The 14,383-nt window shown below is 39.7% G+C and overlaps 1 protein-coding gene across 5 annotated transcripts in view; it reads right to left on the bottom strand.

The window, feature by feature from the left end:
• Positions 1-7,276: 7,276 nt before the first annotated feature.
• The window catches only part of LOC148217066 (uncharacterized), a 24,033-nt gene continuing 16,926 nt past the window's right edge, over positions 7,277-14,383 (bottom strand). For 4 of the 5 annotated variants that reach the window (XR_015795901.1, XR_015795900.1, XR_015795905.1 and 1 more), the window contains one exon: positions 7,277-10,400. The gene's annotated coding sequence lies outside the window, so the exon portion shown is untranslated. The remainder of the gene's footprint in view (positions 10,401-14,383) is intronic. The other variant, XR_015795902.1, reaches the window with a different exon arrangement.

The raw sequence follows: 14,383 nt of genomic DNA, 5'->3' as shown, positions 1-14,383 counted from the left end.
TTAAAGTATTCACATATTTTCCCATTGTTTCTTAATTTTGAGAAAAAGTATATTCACACAATATGCTTAACAGTGAATGCATTTGTCTAACTACACTTTGTTAATTTTAACTTTGATTGGGGTGGGGTTGTTGTTATTGTTTTGGTGCCTTAGCATGTTTTATGAAACTGGGCCATTTGTTTAGTTACGGTCCTGTGAACAGCATCCACGGATTTTGCTGCTTTCATCGGCATGGCGAAAGCAGTATTGCATCAGAAGCCCCATCCATCTAGGGCATGTGTGCAATGTCACAATGCATACAGAAGAAGAGGGAGGTTGCATCATGATGCCACAATGCTGCTTTCACCAGTTGGACCCTCCCCACGAAGATACTGCTGACCTCATGTATTGTGCAATCCCATAAAATGGATTAATTCAGTAACTAGATTAAGTCTGCTGTGTGAATGCATCTAATGCATTTTCATTGGTTGTGCTGGGAGCCTTCTGATCTGGAAGCATCCTAAAGTTATCCACCAGCCCTGCACTTTCTTGAGATGCTTGGAACAAGCAGGAAAAAGAGGACGAAAGACTATATAGCCCAGCAAGGTTGCTCAAATGTTCAACCTCCAAGACCCACTTGAGAGACCCCAAAATCCCTGAGACCAGCCATACACAAGAGCCAAGCACAGAACAATTGTTACTGAAAGGAAAATAACCTTGTTATGAAGGGAACCTTGGTTTTAACAAGAAAATATTTTGTGGTTATTATTATAGTAATATACTATATTAAATTATGATGATGATGATGATGGTGATGGTGATGATAATAATATCAACTTTCACATGTATTTCCAATTGATGGGCTAAATTATTTCATGGTTTAGCCCACTCTGGATCTACTGCTTGACTAAAGGTCAGGTGGCAGCAAAGAGTCAACTTTTTTTATATTGGCTGCTTGCTCAACCACCGATTAAGTGAATGGGTTGAGCATGTGAAGAAACAAACCAAACTCATGCACAGCACCCAAAAGGACTGAGATTTTCAGTCTCGCATTCCATAGTATTGGTAAATTGGGGACAGTTCAGTCAACGTCAGGGATGCATGCTTTGGTTGTTGACTGCATGACTGTTCAGTCAATTGACTAAAAGTGAATGGAGAGCTGTGGCCATCAGACATACAAACTCCATTGCAACCAAAAGAGGACTGAGGGCTGGGTGAAGAAATCAAGGACTGGACTGAAGGGGGCAGTCCCACACAAAGGAAAGAAAGAAATGATAGGATGTGTAGAAAGAAGAAAGAAGGCGATCAAAATCTCATGTACTGCCCTGTGCATCTGATCCAGCCTATTAAATATATGACTTGGTTTATACTGTGAATTATAATTGAAAAATTCCTACAAAATCTACAAACAAGGGTTCCACAGCACCCACAAAGGTTGAAACAAGTTAAGCGAGAGAGAGAATGTTCTTGGCAGAGAAAGTTTTCCCTATAAGGAGATCAGAAAAGACAATAGCAGCACAGAGGAATAGAAACTTCAAGAAGCTTGAAAGTCACTGAGAGATTTAATAGAACAAGGAAGTGTGCACTGGGTCCTGTTATAGGTCATCCACAAGAGTGACCAAGCTGTTATCTATCCTATGCCCAATCTGAACCCCAACTGAAAGGGATCCAATTAACCTAGTTCATCCAGGGTTATAGCTGTAGTCCAATCACCTCCTCTACAAACAGGGAATTTGCCTAAAAGGTAGGTTGAAAACAAAGTAATCTAAGATAGCTGTTTTGAGTGATGGTTTCTTAACCAATGATACCAGTAAAGTGAGAGATTGCTGGTATCATTGGTTACAATTATATAGAACCTGTGAAAATCAAAATGTTCTTTCTTTGATAGACACAATACTCAAAGTGAAAAAAATAAGCAGCCCCCATCAGCCCTTTGAGTTGGCTATTTTAAAAAACAGACACCGCAGGATTCCAGGAATGCTACTTTATTATTGTAGGCTATATTAAGTAGGGTATGTTAACAGAATCTTGAAAGACTGTCCAAAATCTTCACTGTCCCTTTTTAAAGATAACAAGGTCGGGGGGGGGGGCGCTATTCTGAGCCTCTTTCTCATGCTTTCTATTTTCCCAGGGCCAACTGTTTCATCTTTCCCACCTCCTTCTCAAGGCCAGATATAAATTCCTGTACGCCTTCCCTAGCCTCTGCTGTCCAAATGAGATGGATTTCAGCTCTCATAATCTGGGCAGAGGATTGGACTAGATCTCCAAGGTCCTTCCAACCTTATGATTCTGTGATCTTTACTCAATATGGCAAGTGTTATGGAGTCCTGGGTGAGTCCCCGCCTATAAAGTGGTAAGTTACATTTAAGACACATGTTCTTGCTATGTGATATGTTTCTGGAGTGGATTCATTCTTCTCTTCTTAAAGGAAGCTCTAGAAAAGAAGGCCTATATATGTATTTCCTAGGTACAAGATATAAGCCTAGATTCTGATGGGTTTTGACTAAGAGTCATCTGAAGGAATGAAGACTCCCAAATAGATATCTGAGGTGTCTTGTTGCTTTTTCTTCCTTGTAAGATTGGAGATAAAGTACCCGTTTTTCATAGCTGCAGTGGAGGTATCAAGGTTGAATGAGGAAGGAGGGAGACTAAAAATCCATTGTATCATGTTGCCTCTACTTGGTTTTATTGTGGCTTTTAGAATTTAATTAATTAAAGATTTTATTACCTATCTTGTTTTATGGGCCATAACTATATCCTGCACAGCCTTTAGCTTAGAAAACCAGGCAATAAAACTTTAAAGAATGTGTATATAGTTTATTGCAGGCTAGCAGATAGTTAACTTTTCAGTGCTGAGACCAAAAATATATAGGCATTTGTAGGTACTACCAAATACTATATATTTACTAGATTCCACATTGCATTACCACATTGGATCCACATCACCTCCACATCTACAGTATGGCAGGGGGTCTCAAACTGTGAGTCAGGAGCCTCCAAGGGTTTCCATCTTGCCAGCACAAGCCTGATCAAAAACTATGGGGGAGGTGTCAACAGTTTTTTAGAAGACCTGATTAGGCTTGCACAGGCCAAGTGAAAGTACTGTCAAAACTCATTCTGAGCTTTGCTTCTCATTTTGCCTGTATAAGTTCAGTGGACAATGTCTAAAAGTCTAAAAACTCCTGGGATACATAGGTTTAAATGTATACATTACAATGGTATATTTATTTCTTGTCCAGCCCTAACATCAATGACATTGTTAGTTTTATTGGGTTGGTCACAAATTCATTTATCATTTTAAGGGGTCAGTGTAAAGCAGGGTTTCCCAAACCATGAAATGTACCTCCCCTGGGGAGGTGCAAACAGAGTCCAGGGGAGGTGTGAAGAACCTTTTAGTTGTACATTTGTTACAATAAATCCACCTCTCCCAGAGTTTCATTGTATTGTTTTCCTTGTTCATTTGTGTTCATTTTGGTGTTTGGATTCTTAGGGGAGGTGTGTACATTAAGATTAGGGAGGTGCGATGGCAAAAACCTTAGGAACCCCCGCTGTAAAGGAACGTGGGGCTGACCTTGAGGACAGGGAAGGAGTGAACAAACCATTAAGGGGGAACTTTCAGAAGAGGCTACAGAATCCTGAAAAAAGAGAGAAGCATGAGAAAGAAACTCAAAATCACCCCATCTTGATTTTGTTTAGTAGAAGACGAGGCAACGAGGAACTTGGACAGACTTTCAAGATACTGTTCTTCTATCTTACTGCAATAAAGGGCGTTCCTGGAATTCCTGCCGTGCCGGTTTCTAGACCTGGCCTACTGACAGGAATGAATAACAAGCAGTCTGGCCTATAATTTCTAGTCACTCCCCTTGATTCCTTTTTTAAAAATGCAATAGTCTCTGCTAAGCTTCTTCCTGGTACGTACAGAGCAATTTAGGAGCATGTGGCTGCCCACCTTTCCTAGGTATGCATTTATTAGCATCTATAACAACCTGAACTATAATATGCCAACTTTTAGCCTTTACTAAACTAAGATTAGTCTTTACTAATCTAATACCTTCCAGAATTCCTATCCAGGAAGGGTAAGGGGCCTGCTGGCTGAGAAGTGTAGTCCTAACACATTTGAAAAGCATCAAGTTGGGGAAAGCTGACTTACACTGTTGTATCATTTTAAAATATACTTACTTGGAGCCAAGGGCTCTCATACTGAATTAATGGAGCAGGTTTGTGTGCCCCCTTTTTAAGCAGCCAAAAGCATGACTATTTTTGGAATGCTACACATTCATGTTCATCAACATTAGACGTGCTGCTTCCCTCCTGCCCCCCCACCCCCAATATTTGTTTATTTATTTTATTCAATTTCTATAGCCGCCCATCTCAGACAAGTGTCTCTGGGCAGTGAACATTCATGAAAACAGTTAAAACCAATATATGTTTATTTAACGTGTCGGAGCACAAGGGTTGATATTTTCCTTCTGTTGATCCTGTATTATTTAGGCTCTTGCCATACCTATCCTTGAGACAGCAGAAAGCAACATGGTGAGGTTATGGCAGAAAAGAAGATGTGGCCAGGACATGTCTGTGCTGTGGCTAGTGCAAATGGAGAAAGGGCACGACTGTATATGGGGTTTACCTTTCACAGAATAGTATTTGCTCGAGCGCAAGCCTAACAGTTCAGAGGAAACTCTATGTGGTGTGTTTTAATGAGGCATAAGGTCCTGAAGTCTTCAAAACCACAGCAGGCACTCATTTCAAATATTTCCTCTGCCAGCCCAAGCTATGAACACACAAAGCAGACACAGCAGCTTTTCTGCAGGTTGTTTCTGGTGGGTTCTGATTATGGCTACGGTTCTCTATTCCTTTGAAATCATGCGCAACTCAACCTAAAAGCCTGCCTTGACTTTAATTTCACACAAAGCCGGCAGTCTTTGCTTCAGAACCATCTCCTGAACCTGCTTGCAAATGCAGAATCAAATCACCAGACAGAGCACTCTTTTCTTGCTGCTTAATATGCACTAGGCATGCTATATGGAGAACAAAGACACTTTAATAGTCAGATATCTGGGTTTTGTCCATTCTGATTAAGCACTATTATAGAAAACATACCAGAAACATTATACACTTGTATTAAAAAAAATGGGAATTTTTGTAGCATATTTCTAAAGGCAGGTCTATTTTTAAAGCAGTCTCTTACAATGGACTGTAACTGTTATCTTAAAGATAACATATTAGGCTTCAAATGGCACATTCAGAAATTAAAATGTTAACAATGTCATTATGTTTTAGGGGTATTATAATGCATAATTAATAAGACAGCTGTCTACAGAAGCTTGTGCCTTGATAAAGGGTTCATCTTTAAAATATCACAGGGTTGTTGAGTGCATTTGCAGAACAATACAAATAAAGTTCTCAAGTTGCTGCAGATTTTTAAACCTCAAACGTTTTACAAGCATGACATTTCTGTGCACCCGAGAGCAGGATTTCAAACATTACCTCCATATGAAGCAATCTAAGGGCTAGTATCTCAAGATCTACTTTATACCACGTGCCATCACTGTGCACAATCCTAAATCAAAATAGTCATTTTCAAAGCCTTGGTTCTAATTAAAATACTGTTGTCATAATGGACTAAAACTATTGTGCAGTTTTGTACGGAATGGTTAACTGTTATTAGATCTATTTTTACTTGTTTCCTCATTTTTTAAAGTCACCCTGAGAACTTTGCTGCTGAGGATTACAGGATATGTGTGTAATAATAAGCAAATCCACTAGCTTTTCCTTGCAGATTTCATATTCTTTGGCCATTTCCACATTCTGAATCAAACATGTTTCAATTGCGTGCCAATTTTGTGGCTGATAAATTATTGATGCAACAGAAAATAAACTACCCAGGATCTAGATCCTAAGCTGCAGAAAATCAAAGACAAATGGGCTCAGTGAAGCACACAAAGGGAAAAAATAAAGCTGCTGGACATATTCTATTGTTCTGCAATAGTGAAAATGGAGTATGACAAGTACATTAGGAGACACCCACAGAGACCAGCAATAGTTGTTGTTTGAATTTCCTTTGGAAATTCAATGCACACAAGCAATGTGTTCCCCTGATTACAGCAAGCTAAAATACATACATCTCCAAAGGTAAGCCCTGTTCTGATGCTCTCTTCATGGCATACCTGTTCTCCAACTGTGGTCAGTTTTCCCTGGATTATATTCTTTGAAATAGGTTTGAGTAGGTGAAATGTTCCAGCTTTGCTGTAAGGATTTAAGCCAGGAGTGTACCCATGCCTTTGATAAAATATGATTGCCAGTCCTTCTTTTCCTGAAACTTAGCAAAGACAGACTGTGTCTATGTGCAAATGCCTCTAACACTAGAAGTTGTAAGAATGGCTTGTAGAAAGGCATAACCATAGCATGTAAAGTGGTATAACTAATATCAACATGCAGTATAGATAACTCATCAGGAGGCCTCCAAAATCTATTTAAGTTTTATGATGTGCTTTGGTTGCTGGTGGAATATTTAAAAGGAGCAGTTGCCAAACCCAATGAAGATAGGTGGATCAACTGGTTCATCCTCCATGAAGCAACCATGATGGCCAAGAAGAAAAACACTGTAATTTAATATGCTGTACAGTATATAGCTCTGGATGCAGTTCCTGAAAAGGGATATTGTAAAGCTGAAAAAGCATAAAGAAGGAAGAGCAATCAATCTAATGGAGGGTAGAGCCACTCCCCTAGGAAAAAGACGATAGACATATCTTCACATCTCTCTGACTGTGGCATAATTAACCCTTTTTTAAATAACACATGTTCATCTCATTTCCAGCTCACTAGAAAGGCAGCTTAAAATAATCTTTAGTGGTTTTAGATTTAAACAAATGTTTTCTCTCTTCTCTCTCCAAATTTCTTCCTCCACCTTCTGGAGGAAGAAATGGTGGACTGAAGACAGCTCTGCCGAAAGTGGACGACCATGGCAGAATGAAGAGCTGGTGAGTAGACTGGCTTTTTGTAATTCCTCTCCAGACAAGGAGAGGACTTGGGATCACCCACAAGTGTTCCTGACAGTTGCTCCTCATGACGAGACTGCAAGGCAGCAGACTCCAGTGGGTTTAGAGCTCTGGGAGATGAGGGAATAGCCATCTTACTCAAACCAGGGTTGGTGCCTTTGAAAGAATACTAGGTTCATATACTTCCTCTTCTTTTTTTCTTTTATATAATTTTTATTGAAATTTTTAACAACAATAATGAGAACAATACAAACTAAAACAGAACAGAGAAAAGAAAAAAGGAAGAGATAACAGAAAAATCTAAAAGTGCAATAAAAGAAAAATGGTAGAAGAAAGTAAAAAAAGAGAAAGATATAAAGATAGATACAAAGAAATAGCTTCTGATATTCTTCACAGCAGTTATAAGTACAATTATATTTTAACTTCTCTCTCAAAAATTACATCATAACCGTCTTCTTTCTATACTCTCTCCTGTCTAATCATCAAAACCATAAATCACAAGTTCTTTTTTTTTATTTTTATGCAAAAAGTCCATAAAGTTTCCAGTCATACTTCCTTTTCTAATCACTTTTGGACATTGCTTGTTAACTGCTTTTCAACTATTAGAAACCTTTGGATTGACAAGTTTTACAGCACCAGATGAGTTTTCTTCAGTCCTTAGTGAAAGAAGTTTTAAATACAAGTTTAAGAACTTTATTTTTTTTTCCGGAATAAACAGCAAAAATGTGATTAAAACTTCAATTTTAGAAAGTTACAAACAGACTAAGGGTCCAGATAGATTTGAAATAAGATTTTGGAATTAATTCTAAAGAATCCTTCCCATAGGAAAATGCTTTTGTTCTGATTTTTTAAAAAATAAAATAAAATAAGATTTTAAAAATTGGACACTAGAGGAAATTAAAGATTACCATTAAAGGAGAAGAATATATAAACTTGACTTACAATTATAGAATGAAGCAAAATATTCTAACATTGGACATATTGAAGGTTGTTTTTGAAAAATGGACTCAGAAGTTAATATTAATAGTGTCAACAGAGACATCTGCCTCTATGGAGAGACTGTGTCTAAAATATGTTATGGAAGAAGAACAAGTTTTACCTGAAAATATCGAGACTGAGTTGAAAGTGGATTTACAAATGACAAACTACAAGAATGACATGGAAAAAGATATTACACTGGACGAAAGAAACCAGCTGATGTTTTAATAATTAAAAGGGATATACAAACAATAAACCAAGAGAGTCACCTGGGCAATTTTCCTATACTGGATTTACAAAAGAGGCTTGTTAAAGTTTTGAAGAATCTCATGAGAAGGGACAAAGAAAAAATGAAAAGAAATCAAGTTCTATGACATTATTTGAATGGACTAAAGATTAAGATTGTTAGAATTAAAAGAAAGGAATAAAGTTGGTTTATTTGATCAAGGTTAAAATAGATATATTGTTATTTCTGGTAATCCTTAATGGATTTTTGCTGACACCAGGACTGAAATGATGATGCTTTATGGATTCGTTTATAGATATGTGGGATATGGGAAGAAGAGATCATTTATTGTATTTTAAGAGGAGGTGATAAGTTACTAAAATTGTTTATCTTGTGATGAAAGTCACTTCTTTATATATTTTTCTTTTTCTTTACTATATTCTTACTTTTCTATTTTCTCCTTTTTCTCTCTTTTCTGCACCTTCTACTCTTTCTTTTTATTCTTCTATCTTTTTTTAAGTTCGTATTAGTTTTTACTGTTGTAAGTATAATCTTTAATAAAATTGCTATCAATTGCTTGTGGTAGACATAAGACACCTCACTGAAAGTGTGGTTAATGACACTGTTGGCTCTTATTTATTTGTTTATTTATTTGCTGGGCTTATATGGCTGCCTATCTCATATGATGACTCTAGGCAGCTCACAACAATCCATCAAAAAAAAAAAAGTTAAAAACAAAAGTACCCTTCCCCACAGGTACCAGACCAATCATCCTCACAGCTCAACTTCCATCCTAGACCGATGCTTGGGGGAAGAGTCAGGTCTTCACAGACCTCAGGAATGCTAAAAGGGTAAGAATCCCTCAGATGTCAGGTGGGAGGCCCCTTTAGGCTGCTGCAGGCCCAACCACCTCCTCCTCCTCTGATTGGCTACTGCCTGTCACGGCTATTTTGACCAGACACCTGGCTTCTGCAGAGGCAACTGCCTGCATGATGTTTCACTGGGGCCTTCCAAAATGCTTTTCAGGTGATGAATTGATATTCTTGAGTTTAGGGCTTTTTCAAAAGAACTCTAGACCTGTATTTAAACAAAAGGCTAGCAATCTCTTGAGTGATGTGACAGAGTGAACAAGAGAGACAGAGTGAGAGACAGAATGAGAGAATGAGTGAGTGCGAGAGACAGATGAAATCCCTTACCTTCCACTTGGCACCTGCTACTGACAGGTTACAGGTATGGGAGAGGGGTATGGCTTGAAGCAGGAGCAAGCACCTCCAGTGGAGCTCCCTTCTGCTTCATCCTTTGCCTCTTCTCTGTAGTGACCCATCAACCACCTATGTTTGGACACAGGTTTAGTGCTCTTTTAAAAGGCAGCTAGACTGAAATAGACTGACAGGAGTCAGGTGTGTAGCCTGCAATCTGTCAGGTGGGCAATTTGAAAGGTGACTAAACCTTTCCTCACAGGCCCTTGCCTACCCTTGAATGTTCCCGTCCCATCACATACTGTATAAAGGAGAGGGACTGGGGGTTGCTTTTTCTGCCAGCAGGTGACACTCAGTGTGAGGGGATACAAAGCCAGTGGAATCCCCCAATTGCTTTATTTAACTTGCCCTGCATTAAAACTGTAAATACAACACCATTTGTTGGCTTCATTTTGAGGCAGAATAACACTCAGCAGTCAGGTTAACATACAGTAATTTATGCCAGGATGCTTTTCTGACAGCTCAAGGACTGATGGATAGCACATTAGCATGGCTACAAGGAAAAGCCCTACAGCTGGACTTATTAGTCTGAAGCAAAGATGGGAAAGAGGAGACATATTAGAGTCTTGAGGTTGAGTCATGGCAACTGGACTTCTTTTCTTTTTGGTTAGAGATGTTTTGCTACTTGTCCAAGCAGCTTCTTCAGTCTAAAAAGTTGGTTGGGGAGACCCCATTAAAAGTCTTCCAAGGTGGCTGTGTTTCTTTACTAACATGATGGGCTCCTTGAAGGGACAGTAGGAGATGTGATAGGAGAGTCTTTGAGATGTAGATGTTTTGCTCCTAATCCCTCACTCATCCCCAAGGGGATGTTAAGTGTTGCCTTCCTGGTGAACTTCTGAACTGTTCTTAATCTTCCTGGGGACTGATGAAGACCCATCTTCTTTTGTTTTGTATTGTGTTTCTATGGTTTATTATATTGTGAGCTGCTCAGAGTTCCTTTGGAGTTGGATGACACCTAAACTGAATGAAATAAAATAAAAGCATGATTATCTGTGCTTGAAGTGGGCCATCAAAAATCAAGGCAAGCAGAAATTAAAGTCAGGTGCATGCATGTTCCTTCTTCACCTGCTCTTCTCTAGTCAGCTTCCTCCTTATGAGATACATTTATGCATCCTGTTTGTAGTTAGATTTTGACACCTCACTCCCTACCTTTCGTTATGTCCCAAATGTATGAATTCTTTGAAAGCTAGATTCTTAGGAAGCACTGATATGAACCTAGATTTCTCATTTTATTCTTGGGGATTTAATCTTCAGGATACAGAACCTTGAAAGCGCCTTGACTTTCTTTGGTTTTCTTCAGCAATCACCTGAGACAGGCCCTTCCTTCCTTCCTTCCTTCCTTCCTTCCTTCCTTCCTTCCTTCCTTCCTTCCTTCCTTCCTTGAGAAAAACAAATTAATGCAGCTTAATCAACATACTATCAAATATAAACGGTTGCTACAAGCAGCTGAACCGAACCCAGTTTTTATCATGTACATGATATCATGTAGTTGTTTGCGCTTTGAACATGTGAGGGGGGTGGCCTTGCTCCTGGCTAAACATTTTGTACTTGTTTATATCTGAATATATTTTTAAGTCTTTAGAATTTGTATGTGGGTGCATGTGAATAAGGTGTGGCTAATTTAGCATCTCTCTCAAGCCTTTGTTGCCATCTGCTGGTGAATTCAGGTTTTTGGGGAGGGAAGAGAGGGGACAAGTAAATGAAGAGAATAATAATGGAGGATGATAATAAAAAAAGCATTTGAAATGTAAAAGCTTAAGAGTCATTGGCAGACCATATGGAACAATTACATGTATAATCACATGATTGTTGATCCCAAGGTTGTTAGTTTCAAGTAGTATCTTAACATCTATATCTATATGCTGCAAGGAGAAGCTAATGCAATACTAGGGGAAGAGAAGAAATCAGCACAATCACTAAAAGCAATACAACAGTTGAAGCTGCATTATTAAATGATAATCCAAAATGTTGCATGTTATTTTGTTAATAGTGCATAATTTTGTCAGTGTGCCAAATTCTAATTTCTTAATTGATGTGCTGTCTCCCTAGTGGTTATAGCTAGCTTTAGCCATTGGTGCCCTGTAGTTTGAATTTGTTGGATTCAATTCTGCCTAGGTCTTTTAAAGTGATTGTTTTTGTTTTGACAATATGGTAAACCAGCTTGAGAGTTTTGGTTAGTTGGTGGTGACCTGTATGAAAGAGAATAGGAAAAATAGAGGAAGGGAAGAAAATGGAACAGAAAGGAATGTGATCATAGGAGGAAGAATAAAGACCAGAGGGGAATTAAATTTAAATGTATTAAAATATACGGTCATAGCAGAGAATATATGGGTGGAAAGAAAAAAGAAAGCATGCTTGGGAGAGTTTTGACCTAGAGAAAAGAGAGAAATGGCCTGCTGTGAACTTACTGCTTTGCTTTCTATGGAATGGATGTTCTCCTGAAGAAAGGAAATGGATGGTTCACATGAGATTTGAGGACTCGGACTCCATGATTGCCTTCTATCTAGTTTATTGGGCAGGATATTCACTTTGTAATCTCAATAGTTTATGCCTGGTTGTGCTTCCCACTTTGACAGCTAGGTTGTGACCAAGTATCGAAGAGTGACTACACTCCAGAGTTTGGCCAAAGTTCTAAATGTTCCTGTGGGCCCAAATGTTACAAATTTCCTCCATTTAATCTGTAACATCATGTATCATTTTTTCACTTGTTAACTTTGTGAGCAATTCAAAGTGATTTACCCTTAACCTTTAGATCCTTGCCTCTATGGACTTTTTTTTTCTCTGTAGCTCCTCAATATGCATTTTAAAATACAGTAGCAATTTCAGAAAATGAATGTGGTAGTGGTTCCAACCATCCTTTATAATAATATAAGATGGCCTTAGTAATCCTCTTCCTTATGAAAGGACTAAGAAGTTGGTTGTCTTTGGTGTATACCTGATGTTCCTTTTCATCTGGATGTAAGAGTTTGGTTGCTTATGCATATTCATCAGTTGAGGATGACTGCCTTGAGTTCAACTTCAAGTTCCTCTAATCCAGTGTTTCTCAAATGGGCAACTTTAAGATGTGGACCACACATCTTAAAGTTGCCAAGTTTGAGAAACACTGCTCTAACCACGGCATGAATATGCCCCAATAATCATTTCTATATGCCATGACATCATGATCCCACCATCATCTCATCTCATTTCCAGTCCACAAGTGAGACAGCTTAAAGTTGCCTTTACTTGTTCTCGTTTTAAAGGAGCACCTTTCCTCTTCTCCAGACACAACATTTACCCTGCACATGACCTAACATGCTTCATCAGTAAAGGATTAGATGATGGGGTCAGGCTCAGGGATCTGCCCATCTCCCGTTGGCTACTTCTGGCCCCTTCAGTTGCTTTCATGTTTGTTCAGGATGCTGGAGGGACCAGGCCCCTGCCTTCCACAGAGGGACCTTCCTGCGTAATGGCTGGCCAGCATTTTCCAAAGCGCTTCTCAGTTCTTATGTTGGAGGAGCCTATATAATATGCCCAAATTTCAAAATGTGCTCTTTTGGAAAGGTGTTAAGTTTGTTTTTTAAACCGCAGTGTTGCACAGGTTTTATGTGGCTTTATTTTTTTATTTTTTATTTTCTTGAGAGGCAACCCCATTTCCCCTACCCCACCAGCTACTTCCAGCTGCTCACTATTGAGTCTGCTTCCGTCTGCACCTCCCCTCCATGCCTGTGGGCATGAGAGCTCCTCCTGCTCTACCCCTTTGCCTCCTCCTGCAACTGTGGCAGGGCTATTTTTAGGCCTGCATGGACTGCTCTTTCAGCAGAGCACTAGACCTGCGTTCCGAAATAGCCTGACTGACAGGTCCTCTCTGTCGACAACTTGTTAATCAGACAACATAGTAGTGACTAAATCTACTACTGGAAGCACCAGCCTACACTTACCCAGCCTCACACTGCCACACATTAAGGAGAACAATTGGTGGTTGCCTTTACCAGCAGCAGTGACACTTGGTGAGAGGGGAAACAAAGCCTCCAGTGATATTCTTTCATTTGTCCTGCATTAAAACTGTAAGGAGGGTACCTGGCAGAGAAGTATGCCCTCCTTCTCTGCCAATTCAAACACTGGTGGATTGTACTTCTTCAAAGCCATCTGGCTTTACTTTTGGACTTGTGCATTTGAATAAGTTAAGCGCTGTTAAGTCAAGCACCAAAGGGACTTAATTTCATCTCCCTGTCTGCAAAGGCAAGGCACTACAACAAAATGTTTTCTTTGTTTTCCTTTGCTCTGTGCTGTTGTCAGGTTCAACCCAAGAACAGCAACGAGGCAATCCAGTACAGTTCAGTTCCTAGCCCGTACCGAATAGACAGAATCTCGCCAGACTCAACCTAGGCTAAAGCAACGAGTGGCTATACCCCGTGAGACTCTAGGGAGGGGCCAGCCTCATCCTCTTTGCCTTCCCACACTCTTCCTGCTGCGGGCTGAGGAGGCGCTTGCCCTGGAATGCCTCTCCCCCCTCCGGACAACCTTGAAGTTCCATTCCAGAATCTTCCCCGCTCAAGCCATCCGTTACATCTGTCCCAGATAGGCTCTGCATTTCCACTGACTGATGGTCAGAAATGCCTAGCACTAGGCAGTGCAACATTTTGGCCTGCCCCCACTCCTTAGCAGACCTGCTTAAAGGACCCTGCATTCCAACTCAATTGCTTCTTGGCTGCTGTAGCTTCTACCACTGGAACCTTTTTTTCCTCCCTCTTTTTCGCTCCTTCATTAGAAACCTAGGTGACTTTCTTTTCCTTTCCATCTCCTTCTCTCTCTCCCCCAGTACATTCTCTTTTCTATATTTCCTTTCATCTCAATTATTGGAATCCTTTCCTCCTCCTCCTCCTCCTCCTCCTCCTGCTCCTCCTCCTCCTCCTTTCTTCTTCCTGCTCAGCACTCATTGTATAGACAAAATATGCACCATT

The sequence above is a fragment of the Python bivittatus genome, unplaced genomic scaffold (genome assembly GCF_059951505.1).
Source record: "Python bivittatus isolate LINGU-HERP-01145 unplaced genomic scaffold, Pbiv_v1 ctg000020_np1212, whole genome shotgun sequence".
Lineage (NCBI taxonomy): Eukaryota > Metazoa > Chordata > Lepidosauria > Squamata > Pythonidae > Python > Python bivittatus.
This window is presented reverse-complemented; position numbering and strand designations above follow the sequence as displayed.